This window comes from Oncorhynchus tshawytscha, unplaced genomic scaffold, assembly GCF_018296145.1.
Source record: "Oncorhynchus tshawytscha isolate Ot180627B unplaced genomic scaffold, Otsh_v2.0 Un_contig_2916_pilon_pilon, whole genome shotgun sequence".
NCBI lineage: Eukaryota > Metazoa > Chordata > Actinopteri > Salmoniformes > Salmonidae > Oncorhynchus > Oncorhynchus tshawytscha.
The window spans coordinates 177949-199623 of record NW_024609621.1 but is presented as its reverse complement, the minus strand read 5'-3'; the positions used below and the strand labels follow the sequence as shown (position 1 = coordinate 199623).

Genomic DNA, 21675 nt, shown 5'->3' with positions numbered 1-21675 from the left:
GCCTCTTGGTCCTGCGGTCTCTGCGTTCCTTTCAAGGCGCTCTCTCGCCCCAGGTGAACTGCAGGCGAAGATGAAGAAACTCATTGCAGTTCAAGGTGAGTGTGTAGTTACACATGTAAGATAATACTAACCCTTTTGGATAAGCTGTGTAGCTCACAATCCTTTCTCTCTCCACGTGATATAGGGGTGTCTTTCCCTCGACCAGCACTGCCACCAACAGATCTATCAGACACAGAGCTGGTCAAAGCAGCTGCTGACAGAACATGTTTGTTTTTACGTCACTATTAATTGACACAGGAAATTTGATAAGTATTCAGTTAAAGTTAAAGCCAGAGGGGGTGACCCGGATGATAGACGACTGGTGGACAGTGAGAGTGCCCTCCAGTTTGGTAAATACCGTGGTCAAACCTTCAAGTGGCTGCTAAGCCATGATGTCAGCTATGCTGTCATGGTCTTGGCTTCTCACCAGCAAGAGCAGGAGATGGGGGACACAGACACGTCTCCTGAAATGGCCAACAAGGACCGGTTTGACTGGTACTCTTTTCCTTAAATAGTTGTAATTTCTTATAAAAATATAGTAACATGAGATCATTCAGAATCACAATACAATTTATAACATTTTCCCAACCATCCGGACAGGTATACCAACCTGTTTCCTGAGGTCCTGAAGGCAGTGGAGGAACGCAGGGTACGGGACGGGACCTTGCCCCACCCGACCTGACCAGGAGGACTCGTGCCTTGTTGGCTTTGGGAACCACAAGTCCCTTACCTACAAAGAGCTTTATGAGGACAAGGAAAGGAAGAGGTATTGTGACCTTACATTGTAACGACCACCTGGCAGCGCTACAGTAGATCTGGAGTGGCACCTCCCAAGCTGCTCTCTGTCGACCGGGACTGCTGCACCCTGATGGGAAAGGGGAAGATTGCAGCCATGTTCAGCCAGTGGGATGAGCTCATCGTCCGGCTGTGGATGTGTGGCACCTCATCCGTCGTTTAGCTCGGGGAGTGACCACAGAGACTGAATGCAGGCCATCTGGCAGACCCAGAGACTACACCTGGTCTGCATTCAGGACCCCCCTGGTGTCAGCCTCTACACCAACAAGGGCAAGGACGTGACCAAGGGAGGGGTCATCCTGCCTGTGTTGCGCTCGTGGGTCCACCTCCCTGGAGTCGTTCCACCTCAACCGATTCATTCCTGGTGTTAAATGTAAAACTGGGTCATGTTGTTACGTCATGTTGTGTGTTAACAACTGTGTGCATGGGAGGAGTTATTATTTCTTGTTGTCATCATCTATTGCTTTCAGGCCTACCTCCTTGAAGGGTTGGTTGGGTGGAATGAGGACCGTGCCGAAGCTACAGCGGGGGGGCAGAAGCAGACCCTGCACTGCTATGATGTTGTAGCCCAGCACGCCATCAATGAGCTGAGCCAGAAGCTCCTGGGCTGCAGTCTTGTGAAGGATCACACAAGGCCTGCAAAGTACACTGGTATGTATTTCTAAATTATACAATTATACACACACTAAAACATGTGCAGTTCTGTTTATGTACAACTAGTTTTTTTGTTGTCTCTCTGTTTAAGGGGAACTCATTGGGGTCGAGTATCTCTTCTCCCAGACCCATGGTGACCAGATGTTGGGAGTCCAACCTCAGTAAGGACCCAGATGTCCCAGACGGGACACCTACTCTATTTGAGGGAGAGGAGGATGACCCCACCATGTCCTTGCCGACCTCGATGACCGTCTCCCACCAGTCCCTCCACTCAGGAAGGCCACTCCACCGCCCAATAAACCCAACCCATCCCAGGTACCTGTCGTCACACCCCCTGATGACACTGCACCAGCTGCCAGTCAGGACCCAGAGGATGACGTAAGTGCCTATCCACGTCCTAAACAGCTCACTCAAGTTTCTTTCCATTCATAACTATTAATGTGACTATTAATCCAACCCTTCCCCATGACTCTTCTATTTCCAGGAGAACATAGGACCTGATGGGGTTAGTGGATACCAGCACGTGGTCCTCTTGGCCACTAGTCAGCCACTGCCACCTCCACCCAGTCTGTCTTCCACCTCCCTCCCTATAACGCCAGTCTTCCAAGACCTGCCCTCGACCTCCACTCCTCTTCCCCCTCCTGCTGGTGGACCCAAGGTCTCCAGGACCACCGAATGGAGGAGGAGGAAGAAGCTGGAGTCTGGCATAAAAGTCAGAGCGCACAAGCCATATGAAGACTATAAGTGCTCTAAATGTGGCAAGCCTAAAACTTCTGAGTTTGGACACAGTATGTATGGTTCTGTGAGGTTCTGTGCCTCTACCTCTGGTGGCCAAACTGTGGAGGAGTGGCTGGCACTCATGAGGACCCAGCATGGTGCTAGCCAAGGCCAGTAAACTCTTGACTGACTGGTGTGTACATTGTAAAGTAGTTTTTGTAAATATGTTCTTTGTTAATTTTTTTTACGACATTCATTGTTAATCTCTTGTACATTTAGCTAATTTAAAATCTTCTTAACTTGTACAGTCGGTGTAGGGGACCTTACGCTGGGTTGCTTCACACGTGACATTCCCTGAGAAATAAATAAATTGAATGCAAGCACTTTCTCCCTTAAATTCATTTTGATTTATTGTCATACAGTCTCTTTTAAAGTTCAACAAATAAAAAGACAAGTAAATCTGTCATAATTGTATTTGTAAACAGTGTGTTTATTGACTGAGTTGTAACACACACAAAAAAAAAAGTCAGTCAGCAGATACTACAGGTGACAGCAGGGAGTCAATCGCCCCCAGCGACGCCCACTAATCTCTGATTGGTTGCTGCACCCCTTCACTTGTTGAAGTTTGGGATAGTCTCAGTTTGCCAAGATCTATTACTCAAGATGGATACAGTTTTCAATAGGCCAGGCTTTGGGAATATCATCAATGCAGTCTATAACTACAGACCGTAAACAAGGAAGGTAACTTGTTTTAACATTATTTATCCACCCTTTTCAGTGTATCTGCTAATTCTCACAGCTACATAGGCTGGATAAGGCAGCTCAACACCTCACCTGGGACAAGAATGCGTGCTTTCCAACAATATATTTTGAAATAGGATCGGAGGAGGAAGGCACAAAAGGCCAAACTAGAGTTTAAAAGAATAAAAAGGCAGCCAAGGGAAAGAGGAGAGAGCCCAGCGGCATGCTGGGAAACACAAGGACCCACCTCCACACCTGACATGTAGCCGTCCATGGTGGCCCCCAGTTCTGAAAACACAAGGACCCACCTCCACACCTGACATGTAGCCGTCCATGGTGGCCCCCAGTTCTGAAAACACAAGGACCCACCTCCACACCTGACATGTAGCCGTCCATGGTGGCCCCCAGTTCTGAACAGGCGGTTCCCCAAAGGTGAGTTCTTTTTTAATTATTTTATTCATTAAATTGAGTTCATCTTACAAAAATAAACAATCAATACAACTTAAATTAATGAAAAGAAAAACAATCAACTACCCCAAAAATGAATGCGTTTGTTCAAATAACATGTAACAATCATGTTTAAATATAGCAATATATTGTGTGGTGTGTTCATTAAGACACTAATGCCCTTTTGTCCTTCTGCGGACAAGAAACCAATACCAGCTCCAACCGGAAGGTTGTTCCCCCTTCCCGGTCCCTCCTCTCCTCCCCCACACCTGAAATGCAGCCGTCCATGTTGGCCCCCAGTTCTGAATAGACACCCCCTCAAAGGTGAGTTCTCTTAAATTCACGTGTGTATTTGACTATACCAATTTCCCTTTGTGTAATGTGTTATAAGCCACTACCTGTATTTACTCTGTAGACAATAACCTGAAGCCAGCTCCATCTAGAATCCACAAGGGGGTTAGGAGGAAAGATAAGAACCTGAAGCTCCATCTAGAATCCACAAGGGGGTCAGGAGGGAAAATAAGAACCTGAAGCTCCATCTAGAATCCACAAGGGGTCAGGAGGGAAAATAAGAACCTGAAGCTCCATCTAGAATCCACAAGGGGGTTAGGAGGAAAGATAAGAACCTGAAGCTCCATCTAGAATCCACAAGGGGGTCAGGAGGAAAGATAAGAACCTGAAGCTCCATCTAGAATCCACAAGGGGGTCAGGAGGAAAGATAAGAACCAACAAGCAAACACCCTCCATCTCAGAATCAACACCCGAGCCACTGCCTGTTCACCCCGCTGCCATCCAGAGGCGAAAATCAAGAACCTGAAGACTCCATCTAGAATCTCAAAGGGGTCAGGAGGAAAGATAAGAACCTGAAGCTCACAACACACTGACATCTAGAATCCATGTAAATATATCAAGGGGGTTAAACAGGAACCTTATATAAGAACCCTGAATTGTTCATCCATCTAGAATGTACCTATAATCGGGCATCAGGAAAAGATAAGAACCTTAAGCTCCATCTAGAATCCTTATCAATGGGTCAGGAGGAAAGTATCTTGCCTACTGCTCTGTACCATCACTCATTCATCTAGACATATTCTTTATCCCCTTACACTGTGGGTAGTTTTTTTGGAGTTAGAAAGATTACTGCATTGTCGGAACTAGAAGCCAAGCATTTCCAACAAGCAAACATCCCTATTGACAAATAAAATTTGATTTGTTTGATTTGATTTGCTGAGTTGCTGCCGCTTCCACCCTCACAACAGGCCTCCCCTTGACCAGGTACACAGATTTGAGGAGGAAAATTGCACAGGCTGGTCATGGACCTGTGATGAAGAGGAGGCTTCTTGTTGCTTTCCCCTGCAAGATATGTGGCAAGCCTAAAAGAAAAGAATTTGGCCACAGCCAAGTACAGGGGAGAGCACTTCTGTGAGGCAGCAGGGGGAGGCAAAAAACTTCAGCAATCTTTGGGGGCCCTGTAAAGTATGTCAAGGTGCTCCAAGTGCCCCGTGGAGGCCCCCAGGGGCCAGCCTACAAGATGGACTGAGACGGGCATTCTTCTCTGTTCCAATTGTTCCAAATACCCATAGTATTCCATTAGCCTCTTCTCCAATCAGATGCTTCAGTTTATTCCAAATTGGAGAAAGAGAGCAAAAATCCACCAATGAAGAGCCAATCATCTTCCTCTGAAATGTTCCTAAATCTTTTTCTGTCAGCCATTGATGCTACTCGGTGAGTCTCTGAGGTAATTTTGCTTAATTTGCAACAAATTTAACATCGACAACTATAAATGTGATGAAATATGACAATAACACGTCTAGTCAACCAACTTGTTTGACTACAGGGGCTACCCAAATTGTGTCATTTAAAAACATCTCTTTGGTGCCCAAATTAAACTGCCTGCTACTAAGGCCCATAGGCTAGGATATGCATATAATTAGTAGATTTGGATAGAAAACTCAAGTTTACAATACTGTTAAAAAAATGTCTGCGAGTATAACAGAACTGATATGGCAGGCGAAAACCCGAGGAAAATCCAACCAAGAAGTACTATTATTTTGAAAGGCTGTTTTTCCATTGAAAGCCTATCCACCATACAAAGACTTAGGACCCACGATCTCTATGGCTTCCTCTACATGTGGCCAGTCTTTAGGCATTGGAGAACGACGTGGGCTACATGGTGCACGTGGTAACAGTGCATCAGAAGGAGAGGGAGCGAGAGGGCAGCGTTTCCCAGCATCCCCTGATGGGCCAACAAGGACGCCTTGACTCGCTATTCGTGCACCTTCGCTGAGATGGTCAGGTTCAACCGGGTGTACGAGGAAGCTAAAGTCCTCCTAGCCAGGTGAGATTAATTCTCCTCATTGTATGTAAGATGTAACTCTTTTGCTCTGACAGTTAATTGGTTCCCGTGCAAGACCCTTGTTGGCATCAGGAAGTACAAGTGGGACTCACTGCAGGACCTGTATGAGGCTATGGGTGTAGACAGGATAAAGTAATGGGTGCTGTGCATCTTTTGTGTTTTCTATGTTCATGTCAGTGTTTTTTATGCAACATTTTACATCTGAAACGTTCCCTCTGCTGTGTCTCACACAGATATGTCAGGAGCTTGAGGACGCAGACACCCCGTTATCCTGGGAGTGCGATGGCCGCCTTGATTGACTACATTCAGCGCAGAGACCAGGAGGGGGTAGCTGCTGTGGCCAGGCCCGCCCCAGCCAGCACCACCCCCGCCAGTAACGCCCGGCCCAAGAGTGCGGCTACGTAAGTGTTACATATCTTGAAGGAAAATATAATTCTACTTGTTTCACACAGTTGGAAATGATGACATATAGTGGGGAGAACAAGTATTTAATACACAGCTGATTTTCCTACTTACAAAGCATGTAGAGGAATGTAATTTTGTTATCATAGGTACACTTCAACTGTGAGAGACGGAATCTAAAACAAAAATCCAGAAAATCACATTGTATGATTAAGTAATTAATGTGCATTTTATTGCATGACATAAGTATTTGAACATCTACCAACCAGTAAGAATTCCGGCTCTCACAGACCTGTTCATTTTTCTTTAAGAAGCCCTCCTGTTCACCACTCATTACCTGTATTAACTGCACCTGTTTGAACTCGTTACCTGTATAAATGACACCTGTCCACACACTCAATCAAACAGACTCCAACCTCTCCACAATGGCCAAGACCAGAGAGCTGTGTAAGGACATCAGGGATACAATTGTAGACCTGCACAAGGCTGGGATGGGCTACAGGACAATAGGCAAGCAGCTTGGTGAGAAGGCAGCAACTGTTGGCGCAATTATTAGAAAATGGAAGAAGTTCAAGATGACGGTCAATCACCCGCAGTCTGGGGCTCCATGCAAGATCTCACCTCGTGGGGCATCAATGATCATGAGAAAGGTGAGGGATTAGCCCTGAACTACACGGCAGGACCTGGTCAATGACCTGAAGAGAGCTGGGACCACAGTCTCAAAGAAAACCATTAGTAACACACTATGCCGTCATGGATTAAAATCCTGCAGTGCACGCAATCCTGCTGAAGCCAGCGCATGTCCAGGCCCGTCTGAAGTTTGCCAATGACCATCTGGATGATCCAGAGGAGGGATGGGGAAAGGTCATGTGGTCTGATGAGACAAAAATAGAGGTTTTTGGTCTAAACTCCACTCGCCGTGTTTGGAGGAAGAAGAAGGATGAGTACAACCCCAAGAACACCATCCCAACCGTGAAGCATGGAGGTGGAAACATCATTCTTTGGGGATGCTTTTCTGCAAAGGGGACAGGACGACTGCACCGTATTGAGGGGAGGATGGATGGGGCCATGTATCGCGAGATCTTGACCTCCTCCTTCCCTCAGTAAGAGCATTGAAGATGGGTCGTGGCTGGGTCTTCAAGCATGACAACGAACCAAAACACACAGCCAGGACAACTAAGGAGTGGCTCCGTAAGAAGCATCTCAAGGTCCTAGAGTGGCCTAGCCAGTCTCCAGACCTGAACCCAATAGAAAATCTTTGGAGGGAGCTGAAAGTCCGTATTGCCCAGCGACAGCCCCGAAACCTGAAGGATCTGGAGAAGGTCTGTATGGTGGAGTGGGCCAAAATCCCTGCTGCAGTGTGTGTAAACCTGGTCAGAAACTACAGGAAACGTATGATCTCTGTAGTTGAAAACAAAGGTTTCTGTACCAAATATTAAGTTCGGCTTTTCTGACGTATCAAATACTTTTGTCATGCAATAAAATGCAAATTAATTACTTAAAAATCATACAATGTGATTTTTTTGTATTTTTGGGGGGGATCCCGTCTCTCACAGTTGAAGTGTACCTATGATAAAAAATTACAGACCTCTACATGCTTTGTAAGTAGGAAAACCTGCAAAATCGGCAGTGTATCAAATACTTGTTCTCCCCACTGTTTACGCTATGTTTCATTTTCAAAGGCCTCTTGGTCCTGCGATATCTGCGTTCCTTTCAAGGCGCTCTCTCGCCCCAGGTGAACTGCAGGCGAAGATGAAGAAACTCATTGCAGTTCAAGGTGAGTGTGTAGTTACACATGTAAGATAATACTAACCCTTTTGGATAAGCTGTGTAGCTCACAATCCTTTCTCTCTCCACGTGATATAGGGGTGTCTTTCCCTCGACCAGCACTGCCACCAACAGATCTATCAGATACAGAGCTGGTCAAAGCAGCTGCTGACAGAACATGTTTGTTTTTACGTCACTATTAAATTGACACAGGAAATTTGATCCGTTTTGATAAGTATTCAGTTAAAGTTTGCTGACATTTTAAAGTGTGTTACATTTTTCCGTCATCAGCCCAAGGAAATGTATTGGTAAGAGTCATCTGGGTTTTGAGGAGAGTCACTGCATGTATGAACTATTAAATATGTTACCTATCCACTGTAGCGGTCATCCTGCATGTAGCTGTCATCCTGCATGTAGCTGTCATCCTGCATGTAGCTGTCATCCTGCATGTAGCTGTCATCCTGCATGTAGCTGTCATCCTGCATGTAGCTGTCATCCTGCATGTAGCTGTCATCCTGCATGTCGCTGTCACGCCCTGACCTTAGAGAGCCTTTTTAGGTCTCTATTTGGTTTGGTCTGGGTGTGATTTGGGTGGGCATTCGATGTTCTTTATTTCTAGGTTTTTGTATTTCTATGTTTTGGCCTGGTATGGTTCTCAATCAGGGACAGCTGTCTATCGTTGTCTCTGATTGAGAATCATACTTAGGCAGCCTTTTCCCACCTGTGTTTGTGGGTGATTATTTTCTGTTTTGTGTTTCTGCACCTGACAGAACTGGTCGTTGTCGTTTTGCTCTTTGTTGTTTTGTTCGTGTTTTGATAATAAATCATGAACACTTACGACGCTGCGCTTTGGTCCACTTCTTCCACCGACGACAAGAGTCGTGACAGTCACGTAATCATGACTTTCTCTTTTCCATTTTAATCACTAATTTCAGTTTCACACTCAAACTTGACCAACACTCATACATTTTTTTGTTTGTTACATCCTATCACTGATTGATATTCATCTAAACATGTTGGAATGTGCTATTAACTTAATCACTGTTATCTACATTTGTAAAATGTCTGTCCGTTCATGCATGCATTTATTTGATTAATTCATTCATCCATTTAACCAATTTATTTCTGTGTCACTGCAAAAGCCGTAGACCTACAGGTCCCCCCATCACTCCCTCGGCCTCTGCCTCCAGCTGACCAAGCCCCTGTTCCTGCCCCGGCCTCTGCTCCGCTGGGGCAGAGAGAATTGGATTTGCCCCGGTAGTCCTTCCTGCCTCCAAGGCCGCCCTCCGTTTCTCTGAAACATTACCATCCCTTCTCCCCCATCACTCTCTCCTCTCACTCAGCTGCTGCTTCCACAGAGTTGGTGTTCATCTCTCACCAAGGAGCAGCAGCGGTGGATCGGCCGCACGCTGTTCACCAGGAATTGCCGACCCGTGCCGTCATCATTGCTTGAACAAAATGAGCTTCACAGGCAAGGATATTGCTGCCGGTAAGATTGCACCTAAATCAACCATTTATCGGATCATCAAGAACTTCAAGGAGAGCGGTACAACTGTTGTGAAGAAGGCTTCAGGGCGCCCAAGAAAGTCCAGCAAGTGCCAGGACCGTCTCCTAAAGTTGACTCAGCTGCGGGATCTACAGAGCTTGCTCAGGAATGGCAGCAGGCAGGTGTGAGTGCATCTGCATGCACAGTGAGGCAAAGACTTTTGGAGGATGGCCTGGTGTCAAGAAGGGCAGCAAAGAAGCCACTACTCTCCAGCAAAAACATCAGGGACAGACTGATTTTCTGCAAAAGGTACAGGGATTGGACTGTTGGACTGGGTTAAAGTCATTTTCTCTGATGAATCCCCTTTCCGATTGTTCCGGGGAAGACAAGGTGAGCGCTACCATCAGACCTGTGTCATGCCAGCAGTAAAGCATCCTGAGACCATTCATGTGTGGGGTTGCTTCTCAGCCAAGGGAGTGGGCTCACTCACAATTTTGACTAAGAACACAGCCATGAATAAAGAATGGTACCAACACATCCTCAAGAGCAACTTCTCCCAACCATCCAGGAACAGTTTGGTTACGAACCATGCCTTTTCCAGCATGGAGCACCTTGCCATAAGGCAAAAGTGATAACTAAGTGGCCCGGGGAACAAAACATATATATTTTGGGTCCATGGCCAGGAAACTCCCCAGACCTTAATCCCATTGAGAACAATCCTCAAGAGGCGGGTGGACAAACAAAAACGTACAAATTCTGACAAACTCCAAGCATTGATTATGCAAGAATGGGCTGCCATCAGTCAGGATGTGGCCCAGAAGTTAATTGACAGCATGCCAGGGCAGATTGCAGAGGTTTGAAAAAGAAGGATCAACACTGCAAATATTGACTCTTTGTATCAACTTCATGTAAATGTCAATAAAAGCCTTTGACACTTATGAAATGCTTGTAATTATACTTCAGTATTTCATTGTAACATCTGACAAAAACATCTAAAGACACTGAAGCAGCAAACTTTGTGAAAATTAATATTTGTGTCATTCTCAAAACTTTTGGCCATAACTGTACAATGACTGGGACCAGCTGGTGGTTCGGCTGGACATCTGGCACCTGATGGGGCAGTTCGCGTCAGGTGTCACCACTGAGAGCCACCAGCTCTACGGTCCCTTCATGCGGCAGCTGTCAGCCTGCATCTTTGAGTGGGAGGCGATGTCCGCCGACTGCTGGAGGCCAAGAGGTCTGAGATGGAGGGGAAGCACGGGATGGTCGGTCTCACCGAGCAGAGACTGAGGTAAATCGCCAGTAAGGAGATGGCACTTCACTGTCGGGGTTTACAGTGGCGACGAGGTGATTAAACTACATAAATGGACATTGCTTGAAGGGAAGAATGTTGCGTGAGTAATGAAACTCAAAATAATTATGTAATTCGTCAGTTATTTTTTTTATTTTAAATTTTAAATTTTCTTTCGCCAGTCAGAGAAGACTAACCACAGCTAGCACTGCTAGTACAGTATTCAGGAGCTGCCAAGTAGCAAGACTATTGGAGTCCAGAATAGCGACACTGCCCTCTGGTGGTTAAATAAAATAAACTGTCATTGAACCCATTGGAATTAGTCGATCTCAGTGGAGAAATATTGTCAAGGGGAAAAAAAGGAAGAAGGGACGTAACAAATGAGTGCAGTGAATGAAGTAATTGCAGAAACTTCTGAAGTGAAGAAGTAGATGAATATTCAGAAAATTAAGGAATATAACAAACTAACTGTACTCCCGTCTCCTGCCTGGTCATTTCTCCACAACACAAATATTACAGTGGAGATGCGGCGACCAAAGTCTTTCTCCTTGACCTCTTTGAGACCTTCAACAGCGAGAAGGGGGTCGACACCCTGGGCATCCCGTTGCTGGACTCCATACGGATGCGCCACATCCACTGTATACAGGACCCACGAGATCGGCAAATGCCGGTATATCGCTGAGCACGGGGCTCCACATCCTTGGAGTCATTCTACCTCCACCTCAACCGGTAATTGTCATTGTGGGGCTTAAAGTAATGCTTAATGTTAACAGCAACAACTCTCCCACCCTAATCATGCATTGTTCTCTCAGGTACCAGGGCAATTGCAATGCATTTCCAGGCATTCCTGTTGGATGGACTGATGAGGTGGAACGAGGACCGTGCGCAGGCAGCAGTGGAGGGAAAGAACAGGAAGCCCCTGCTCTCCTACAGTGGCCACCTGCAGCACATCCTTAACCTTAGCAGCCAAAGGGTTGCTTGGCGAGGAACAGGGTAAGGACTACACCAAGCCTAGCGAGTACAGGGGTAAGTTGAGTAAGAGAATGAACATTTACATCAGTTGCATTAATCCCATTAACACTTCCCTACTCTGCTTTTGCCGGAGATTTTTGTTGTTGTTGTTTTGTTCCTTTAATAGGGGAACTCCCCAGAGTGGAGTACCTGTACTGGCAGAGTGCTGCAGGATGTCAGCGCGGACCCTGACCTTCCGGAAGAGGCAGCCGCCATCGAGCAGGACGAGGTTTTTCAGGAGGAGGTTGTGGACCAGACAGTCCACATCCCTCATGTCACTCCTATGAGTGCCCCGTCCTCCAGCTCAGCGGCACCTCTGTCAGGGGAACCCGCTGACGCATCCAGGTCTGGGCCATCCAGTCCCACTGCCCTTGCAGACGGAAGCTCTCCTGAGGCCCCTGGTCGACACGGTTCTCCTCACCCTGACCCACTCCTCTGATTCAGAGGTAAATATAATTGAGCTTTTGTGTTGTTAAAAAAATACATGCTATTGTAACCTCTTAAATAAGGAATTGAGACAAACTCAAGACACAAGTTATGGGTGTGGCTCGGGACAATACTGCCCCCTTTGGATAAATTGCGTGCCCATAGTAAACTGAAAAAAAATCTATCCAAAATTGCTAATATATGCATATAATAATTATTATTGAATAGAAAACACTCTAAAGCTTCTAAAACTGTTTGAATTATGTCTGTAAGTATAGCAGAACTCACAGGGCAGGCAATCTCCCAAACTATTTTTGGGAGCCTGAAATTTGGGGCAACTTTGACGTCATCGCCCCCACCTTTCCCAACCAGCTATGGATCTGGAGACACTTTCTATGTCTTCCACTGGATGTCCTCATTCAGTACAGCGTTTAATTGTGCAAATCCCGCGAGTTCTGACCCTTTGGGAGGCAAAAGACTGAGTGTCGCGAGAAAATACAAGGTTACGAGAGCGCGCTTTTGGAGAGACGTCCTTTTGTTCCAGAATGCCTGAGAAGAGGCACGTTTCTCCAATAGATTAGATAATTGTTTTGTACGTTTAGAACATCCTAAAGCTCGATTCTGCACTTAGTTTGACCAGTTTAGTCGACATATGTAATTTTGAAGTTTTGATGCGCAACTGTTCGGGACCATAAGTAATTTTGGATGCATTTCAGCTGGAACTTGTAGCATATGCTAATACAGAAACACACGATTTGAAACCAAACGATGTTTTGGGTAAGTATGACTCCTTCAACTACATTCTGATCGAAGACCATCAAAGGTAAGGGAATATTTATGTTGTAATTTTGTGTTTCTGTTGTCTCCAACATAGCGGAGAAATATTGCTGTTGTCTGAGCGCCGTCTCAGATTATTGAATAGTGAACGATTTCTGTAACGTTAAAAAGAAATGTGACAAAGCGATTGCATTAAGAAACAGTGTATCTTTCTAACTATATGTAGAACATGTATATTTAGTCAAAGTTTATGATGTGTATTGCTGTTATCTGGCGGAGCTATCTATAATTTCTCCGGACATTTTTTAGCATTTTCTGAACATGGCGTCAATGTAAACAGAGATTTATGGACATAAATTGCATATTATTGAAAAAAACATAAATGTACTGTGTAACATGTCCTATTACTGTCATCTGATGAAGATTTTCAAAAGGTTAGTGAATTATTTTTCTTTTAATCCTGCGTTTGTGATTGCATCTTTTGTTCGACAAAATGGCTACATATCGTCTGTGTCTTTGTGGTGGTTTGATATAAAAATGTGCCATGTTTTCGCTGTAAAACATTTTAGAAATCTGACACGCTGGGTAGATGAACAAGGTGTTTATCTTTCATTTGAGGTATTGGACTTGTTAATGTGTGGAGGTTAAATATTTCTAAGAATATTTTTGCATTCTGTGCGCCACTGTTTCAGTTGAGCGGGGGGGGGGTGGTACCCCTTGGGGAACCTGTACCGTTAATAACAAGGATGCCATCAGCTGAGTGCAAACATTTTAGAAAGCTCACAACACAAGAGTTTCATTTTAAAAGAATCCATCAGTGTGATTTTCTGTTAGTTACACAATGTAAAATAACATCTATTCCTTTGTAGAAACATCTTAAGTGTTACCCCTACATGTGTGACATTGTCTGCAGGCTTGCCAGGGCCTTGGTGGGGGTAAGGAACCGTCAGGGGCTGTCGGACCGCAGGAAAGACGGTCTGGTGGCGCTGTGGCTGGTGCTGCCAGACTTGACAAGCAACGCTTGATCTACCCTGCCCGGCACCAGGAGAGGAACGTTCAGGGGCGGTTCAAGGCAACGAAGGGGAAGTTGTCCATTATCCTAGGAAAAGACTCTTTCCAATGGTATGTTGTTAGGTTTCATGTCCTCCACCTTACTATTTTATTGCCTGCCTCTACATTAAATGTATATGAAGGTCAGGCGCTGGCTATCATTATTTTTTCAATGTTTTCTAATTATTTATCTCCTCTGTTTCAGTTGCCTTCTCGGACTCAACTCGGGCCCTGCAAATTGGCCAGGGCACCAGCCGTTTGGTGGAGGCCATTTGCAGTCAGCTCTGCCAAATCCATCCCAGCGCCACGCAGTCTGCCGGCGTCAAGAAGAGCAGGTGGGCGCTCATTCTGGCAGACGACGTGGCCATTAGGGAGGCAGTGCTGAACAGCCCAAGGTTGATGGCCCAGACGAACCTTCAGCTCTTTGAGCTGAATCAAAGGACCATCAGTCAGTGGTAAGACATTAACTTATGGAAGACTTGTCACATAAAGCCATGTGAGTAATGACAATCTGTGTCAGCTTGTGTTTGTTTTCTCTCCCTGTTTCAGGTATTCCCGGCGTCAGAAGGAGAGGATGGTGCTGTAGCAGGGATTGAGGCTCGCTGCTGCCCCCAGCGTCACCACCCAGCGTCTTCGCCCAGCGTCACCGCCAAGCCCCTCCACTTCAAGCAGGAGGGAATCAAGGCACCCTTCCCTTTCCCTACGCCGCCCTCCCCCCGGTCCCACGCCAGACCACCCAGCAAAGAGAGCCCGTCCACGTGCCCATTCTGCCAGCCCACCTGGAGCAACAACCCCCCGCACTTCCCGGCCCCTCCCAAGCCCAAGGACCACAGACGGGCTGCTCTTCACCGCCCCTGTGCCAAGGACAATGGCTTGGAGGAGGATGGCGATGGCGGACACAGAGGAGGTGACAGCCGGGAAGAGAAGGCAACGTGAGCATTACATCTGCGCCAAATGCGGGTTGCCGAAGTGGCGGGAGATGGGCCACAGCCGCTTTGGCGGCGTGGAGTTCTGTTGCTGCAGGGGGTGAGAACGTGGTCCAGTGGCTGGTGGAAATGAAGGACACTAAGGGATGAGGTGAAGAACACTGAGCCACTGGCTGGGTGGTCAGACGTTTTTATTTGTAAATAGTTCACTGTTCCCCTCTACCTGGACCGAGACCTTGAGTGCGTTGTAGAGGCTTGTGTGTGTTGAGGACCCTCAGAGCTATATTGTCTGTAGTCTATAAGACTACTGGTAGGGTAACCCATGGTAGGCAGTTCTGAGGCGAGACACCAGACTAACATCGGTCCGTTCCCAAACAAAATACTGTAAAAAAATGAAGAGGATAGACATTAAAATATACAAATCAAACATGATTTATCAACACATCTTCAGGTGAAAACTCAACTTCTTGGTAGAGCTGATGTTTTTCTCTACAGCAGTAGTGTAATAACATATTAACACACGTAATAAAGCATTCACTGACTGTTGTCTGCCTGTGGCCTAACCATGCAATTCTGTGTCATAACCTCCCCCCTCTCCTCCAGTAGATACTAACTGCACTGGCACCCCTGCACAGGTGGCTGAAACTCCATAACCACAGTTCACATCACACACAGTTTCACAACAGGCGCACACACCTCAGCACAGAGAACAAAGAACTCAGCTCTGCACCAATGGAGAAGTGACAGCGGGACCAGACCAAGCCCTGCTGTTCCACGCCAACCAGTCCGAAGCAAGAACAAAGACGATTCTACCTACGTCATTTCAATGTATAAAGTGAACTGCACATCATGTTTCAGGTCTCTTCTTCCGATAGTTCCCTAAGAGCTAGACGAACGGGGCCGTGCAGCACGCTTTGCCAGATATCATTACTCTTGAATAAACGGCCTTTACTATACCTTATCCGCCTTGTCCAGGGTCTCAACTTGATCTCGTTTCTCATGTATCTATTCATCAACAGTAGCTAGAACACATAGGTAAAACAAGGTATGACTAGCTTACCTTTCGCAAACATTTCTGTTCACATTTCGGTCAGTGGCCCAGATGCACTGTACATTAGAGGAATTATGGTGTTATTTTGTTTGTAGAGATTGATGACATTTATTTCATGTTTATTGGATTTACATTGCAATAATTATCTTCCGTTTCGTCCTGTTTCCCTATGTATACTCTGGTTCATCATTAAAACTCCTAGGCTGGGCTTCTGTTGTTGTCATCACTGTTAGAGGGACGTAGGATGTGGGAGGGGATATAGGGGGGTAAATGTGGGAGGGGATATAGGGAGGGAAATGAAGGGATGGGAAAGAGGGGAGGGGTAAATAGGGGAGTGAGACACTATCAATACACAGTGATGATCCATCTTGTGGGGGGGGCAGCCAATGTGCCAGGGGCAGCCGATGCTCCGACTCCTTAGCTATGGTGTGTTATTTTGTGTGTAGAGATTGCTGACATTTATTTAATGTTTATTGGATTTACATTGCAATAATTATATTCCATTCCATCCTGTTTCCCTATGTATACTCTGTTGTCGTCACTGTTTAGACCTGGTGCTCAAAGCACATGGCTACTTAATATGCATTGTTGACACATCCCTGCCAACTCCTCCTCTCACCCAGCAAACCCCCCCCCCATTTCCCCTCCTCCTTCCACAGAGAAGAATGGGCAATATCTTACTCGGTGGGGCAAACGTGTCTTTCTATGTAAACTGAATTGAACTACAAATAAAATAATAATCACCCTAATCTTACCCATAACCCCCCACTGCTGTCCTCCTCCTAGCAGACCTATCAAACGTAAGTTCCTTTATATGTATCTAATATGGTTATGCTGTCACTTGTCACTGCACTCCTCAGTCATGATAATAGTATTTTTCTTGTCTCCTAAGATGGAAAATCCAAGGTTCCGTTTCACGCCCTCACAGGAGTTGGTCCTCACGGCCACACACCCCAGGCAGTAAAAGTGGCCGCTGAAGGCCCCCCTGCTTCTGGTCCTCAGGGCCCTCCTGTGAGAACGCCTCCACTTGGACGCCTTGACTCGCTACTCGTGCGCCTATCTGGCCTTTGCTGAGATGGTCAGGTTCAACCGGGCACACGAGGAAGCTAAAGTCCTGTCCTCCTGCTCCGCTGGGACAGAGCGAAGAGGAGGATTTGCCCCGGCAGTCCTTCCTGCCTCCAAGGCCGCCCTCCGTTTCTCTGAAACATGACCATCCCTTCTCCCCCGCCCCCATCACTCTCTCCTCTCACTCAGCTGCTGCTTCCACAGAGTTGGTGTTCATCTCTCACCAAGGAGCAGCAGCGGTGGATCGGCCGCACGCTGTTCACCAGGAACAGCTTTGAGAGGTCGACACCACTGACCTAGTCACGTGGTGGAGGCCTCCCCGACCGCGGCCGATCTACAATCAGCCACTCGCATCCCACAACCCCTTCTTCGCATGTCAGCTGTTCCTTTGGATGCCCGTTCGCATATGGACATACAAGCTGGCACGTCCCCAGTCTGGGTGCAGAGGCACACACTGCAAGGCTGGGCTCTACAAGACCATCCGGAGGGTCTTGGACATCGACCGCTGGTATCTCATGGCAACTGAGTACCTGGAATGCGGTCGGTGTAAGAAGGTCGCTGGGTGGTCACGGGACCTTGTCAGTCAGCTGGACGCTCGGCATCTCTGCCAGTTTCCAGCAATATTGACACACAAGTAAGTTCACAAGATTTTGTTAGTTAGTAATTATTTCAAATGAATGCATGTCATTCATATGCTTTATATATCTCTCCTCTAGGCTGTCCTGTGAACGGTGCGTCACAGACCTACAGCAAGCTGTGTGAAAGTCACAGCGAGTCCTGGAATGTGGAGTTGTATACGGTACCTCGGGGAGTGCGAGCAGTTTCTGGCCTTGGGCACATAGCGGCAGTTCACTGATCCATCGGAGATTCCCCCAGTGCCCTCACCCGTCTGGCTGCTGACAGGTGACTAAAAAGCTTGCGGGTACCGCTGCAGACACGGCCGCCTGGGTTACCGACGTCGGTAACGAGCATGGGCAGGTCCTCGTCAGTGTCCTCACTACCGGTGAGGGCGAGGGCCTGCTCCCCATGGCGGCTGGTCTCATGGTGGGTGGCGCCCCCCCAGCTCATGTACGTGGACAGCGGATCAAAGACAGCTAACATGAACAATGAGTGGGACCAGCTGGTGGTTCGGCTGGACATCTGGCACCTGATGCGGCGGTTCGCGTTAGGTGTCACCACTGAGAGCCACCAGCTCTACGGTCCCTTCATGCGGCAGCTGTCAGCCTGCATCTTTGAGTGGGATGCAGGCGATGTCCGCCGACTGTTGGAGGCCAAGAGGTCTGAGCTGGAAGGGAAGAACGGGATGGTTGTTCTCACCGAGGCAGAGGTTTCGAGGAAGATCAGCAGGAAGGAGATTGCGCTTCACTGTGGGCGTCGTACGTGTGGGGCTGCGGCGAGCGAAATCCTTCTCATTGACCTTATCGGGACCTTCAACAGCGAGAAGGGGTTGACACCCTGGGCATCTCGTTGCTGGACTACATCCGCATCCAGGCAATCTGGAAACCACCTCCACTGTATACAGGACCCACCCGGTGTACAGCTGCATAATCACCAAGGGCGGCATGATTATGCTGGTTTATCACTGAGCACGGGGCTCCACATCCTTGGAGTCATTCCACCTCAACCAGTTCATCCCAGGTAATTGTCATCGCCTAAAGAGGTTTTAAGCTTAAACTATGTGGGACGTCAGCTGCCGCCAATGATCTCACCTGTGCTTCTTTGAATGACTGTATTTCTGCCCAATCACCACTGATCCTCTTGAAATCTTGCTTGGTAGATAGCCAATGGGTTGAGGTAAATGGAAATAGCAATTGTTTATATCAGGGAAGACCAGCTCTTGAACGAAACTCGAGCGTAACGCAGCCATTCGCCATTGGAATTTCTACCAGAAGGAGCCATTTTCTTTGCGCGACGCAGTATTGAGTCAAGATCATTTTCCGCTCTTTTATTGAAGTAATTATAGCGAGTAAATCTGTAAAAGCAAAGGCAAAGTCCAGGTATACGGATCTACATGATATTATTACCGAGATTGAACGAGAAAGTGACACAGAAGTCCAAGAAGATCTATCAGATTGTGTGTCAAGTTTGGACAGTCAATTTGAGGACATGTTTATGTATGGTGAGGATGCCATTCTCGATTGGTAAGTAATTCTCATGCAGTTGTTTGAAATATTTGACATATATATATATATATATATAATCAGTAATGGAATGTTTGAGGTGCCCACGTGGCTTTCCCTTTGCGTGTGTCTGAACCTCACCTGAGTGATTTACGTTCCCTACTCTAATATAATCTGTGTTTCTGTGTCTTTATTTCACAGTCCCTCCGATTCTGATTGGGAGCCCCCACTGGCAAGGTGCCCATCCCCGACAGGAGCTGGATCATCTAGCCGGACCCCTGCTGTCTCCGGCTCCACACCTACCCCCGCCCTGCAAGGTTTGAAGTCTGTGACAAAGAAGCGGAGGTGGGGAAGGGCTAAACCTGCAATCAGAGAGGAGGGTCGTTGGCACTCTGTGCTGGAGGAGGATGTGGTGCCACCACCTCCAGTATTCAGACCGAAGAGGCCATCAGGACCTCAGCTGGACATGACATGCAACTTTTTCAGCTGTTTTTCACCTCGGCAGTTGTTGATTCCCTGGTGTCGAACACAAACAAGTATGGTGCTAAGAAGCAGGCAGGCAAGAAAGAGGGATGGAAGCCCATTTCCATTTCAGATCTTTTTTGTTTCATGTCAATGGTCATGTACATGAGTCTTGTGAAGCTAAAAACCCTGAAAGATTACTGGAAAACTGCTCCCCTCTATCAACTGCCTTTCCCATCCACGGTCATATCATGCAAGAGGTTTCTGACAATCTCACGGGTGCTTCATATCAGTGACCCAGAAGTTGATGAGGACAACGAGAAGAAGAGAGGCACAGCAAGGTTTGATAGGCTGTGCAAAATAAAACCTCTCTACCCCAGCATCGTTGAGGCCTGCAAAACCTATTTTCAGCCTGCCCAGAACATTTCCATCGATGAGAGGATGGTAGCTTCAAAAGCCAGAATTGGCCTAAAACAATACATGCGCAACAAACCAACTAAATGGGGTTACAAACTGTTTGTTTTGGCTGATTTCTGTGTGTGCATACACGTGCAATTTTTTTGTTTATGAGGGGAAGAGCAGTTTTGTGACCGGTAAGGGACTTAGTTATGACTCTGTTATGCAGTTATTAGATTTTCAACTGCTGGGGAAGGGCTACACACTTTTTGTGGACAACTTTTACACAAGCCCTACCCTGTTTACAGAGCCGAGGAAGCGGGATGTGTGGGCTTGTGGCACCATTCGGCCCAATAGTGGGCTTTCCAAAACCAAGGTGAATGACATGCCTAAGCGGGCTGAGCGGGGAGATGGATCCCATGAGGTTACCATGAGATGGATCCGTGAAGATGGCCTGCTCTTTGTGCTCTTTGTGAAGTGGATGGACACCAGAGAGGTGGTCATGTGCTCCAGTATCCACACGTCCTTCAGTGGCGATCACGTCGTCAGGCGTGTGAAGGACGCTACTGGGGCATGGACCACCAAAAATGTCCCCATTCCTGAAGCCATCAAGGACTACAACAAGAGCATGGGAGGTGTAGACCTCTCTGATGCGCTTATAGGATACTACAATGTTCTCCACAAGACAATGAAGTGGTACAAGACATTTTTCTACCATTTTGTTGACATTGCTGTGGTGAATGCCTTCATCCTCCAGAAGGAAATGGCTCAGAGCTGTGGACATCCCCCCATCTCACAGCTAGCCTTCAGGGAGCTGCTCATCCAGGAGCTTGCTAGCTACAGCAAGTCCACTGTAGCACCTTCTGTCCCCTCTGCGTCTGGCCCCTCTGCTCCAACCAGTAGTGTTCACCTGCCCAGATTCATCTCTGCAGGCATGAATGTGCCTCGGGGCAAAAAGGGCACAGTAGGGAGATGTCGTTGTGCCCTTTGTCACAGGAAATGCCCCATCACCTGCACCAGCTGTACAGTAACCCTCTGCTTTACTGCAGAAAGATACTGCTATTGGGCATGGCATCAGAAGCACAATATTGTGTAGAGGACTGAGGGTCTTCACAATATTGTACATTATACATTGAATGTGTGTAAATAGTTACCCTTGTTATTTGAAAATGTTTCAAATGTTCATTTTTTTTTGGAGGGGGGGGTATGTTAGAATGGCATTTGAGTGTTTTGTATATAGTCATTTACTTCAAAATGTATCACTGTACCAATTCGGCCACTTGGGTACATTTGGGCACCTTGTGTGGGACACCTGGGTGACTACATGCTCAATGTCATGTAGCTCACTCATTCCTGAAGATATCTTTCTAAAACTTTTTTCAAATATTGTTGCCATCTTATGTTCTCCATTTTTACCACCCCCGGCATCCTATCTGTATGTTTGGATGTTCTTGTTCAGTTGAAAGATGATGCAGAAACAATAAAAACAGAAAACAAATGTTTATTTCCTTGAATTTTCTTCTACCAGATCTACGGTGTTCAATTCTCCTACATTCAATTCACATTTACACAAAATTCAGAGTGTTTCCTTTCAAATGGTACCAAGAATATGCATGTCCTTGCTTCTGGGCCAGAGCTACAGGCAGTTAGATTTGGGTATGTCTTCAGGCAGAAATTGGAAAAAGTGGAGGGGTAG

The 21675-nt window shown here is 46.8% G+C and overlaps 1 long non-coding RNA gene across 1 annotated transcript; it reads left to right on the top strand.

The window, feature by feature from the left end:
* Positions 1–10388: 10388 nt before the first annotated feature.
* On the top strand, positions 10389–15269 carry LOC112241829. Its single transcript, XR_006082502.1, has 6 exons — positions 10389–11424; positions 11508–11688; positions 11834–12152; positions 13823–14031; positions 14165–14414; positions 14509–15269. It is a non-coding gene; the product is annotated as an uncharacterized LOC112241829 (long non-coding RNA).
* Positions 15270–21675: the final 6406 nt, after the last annotated feature.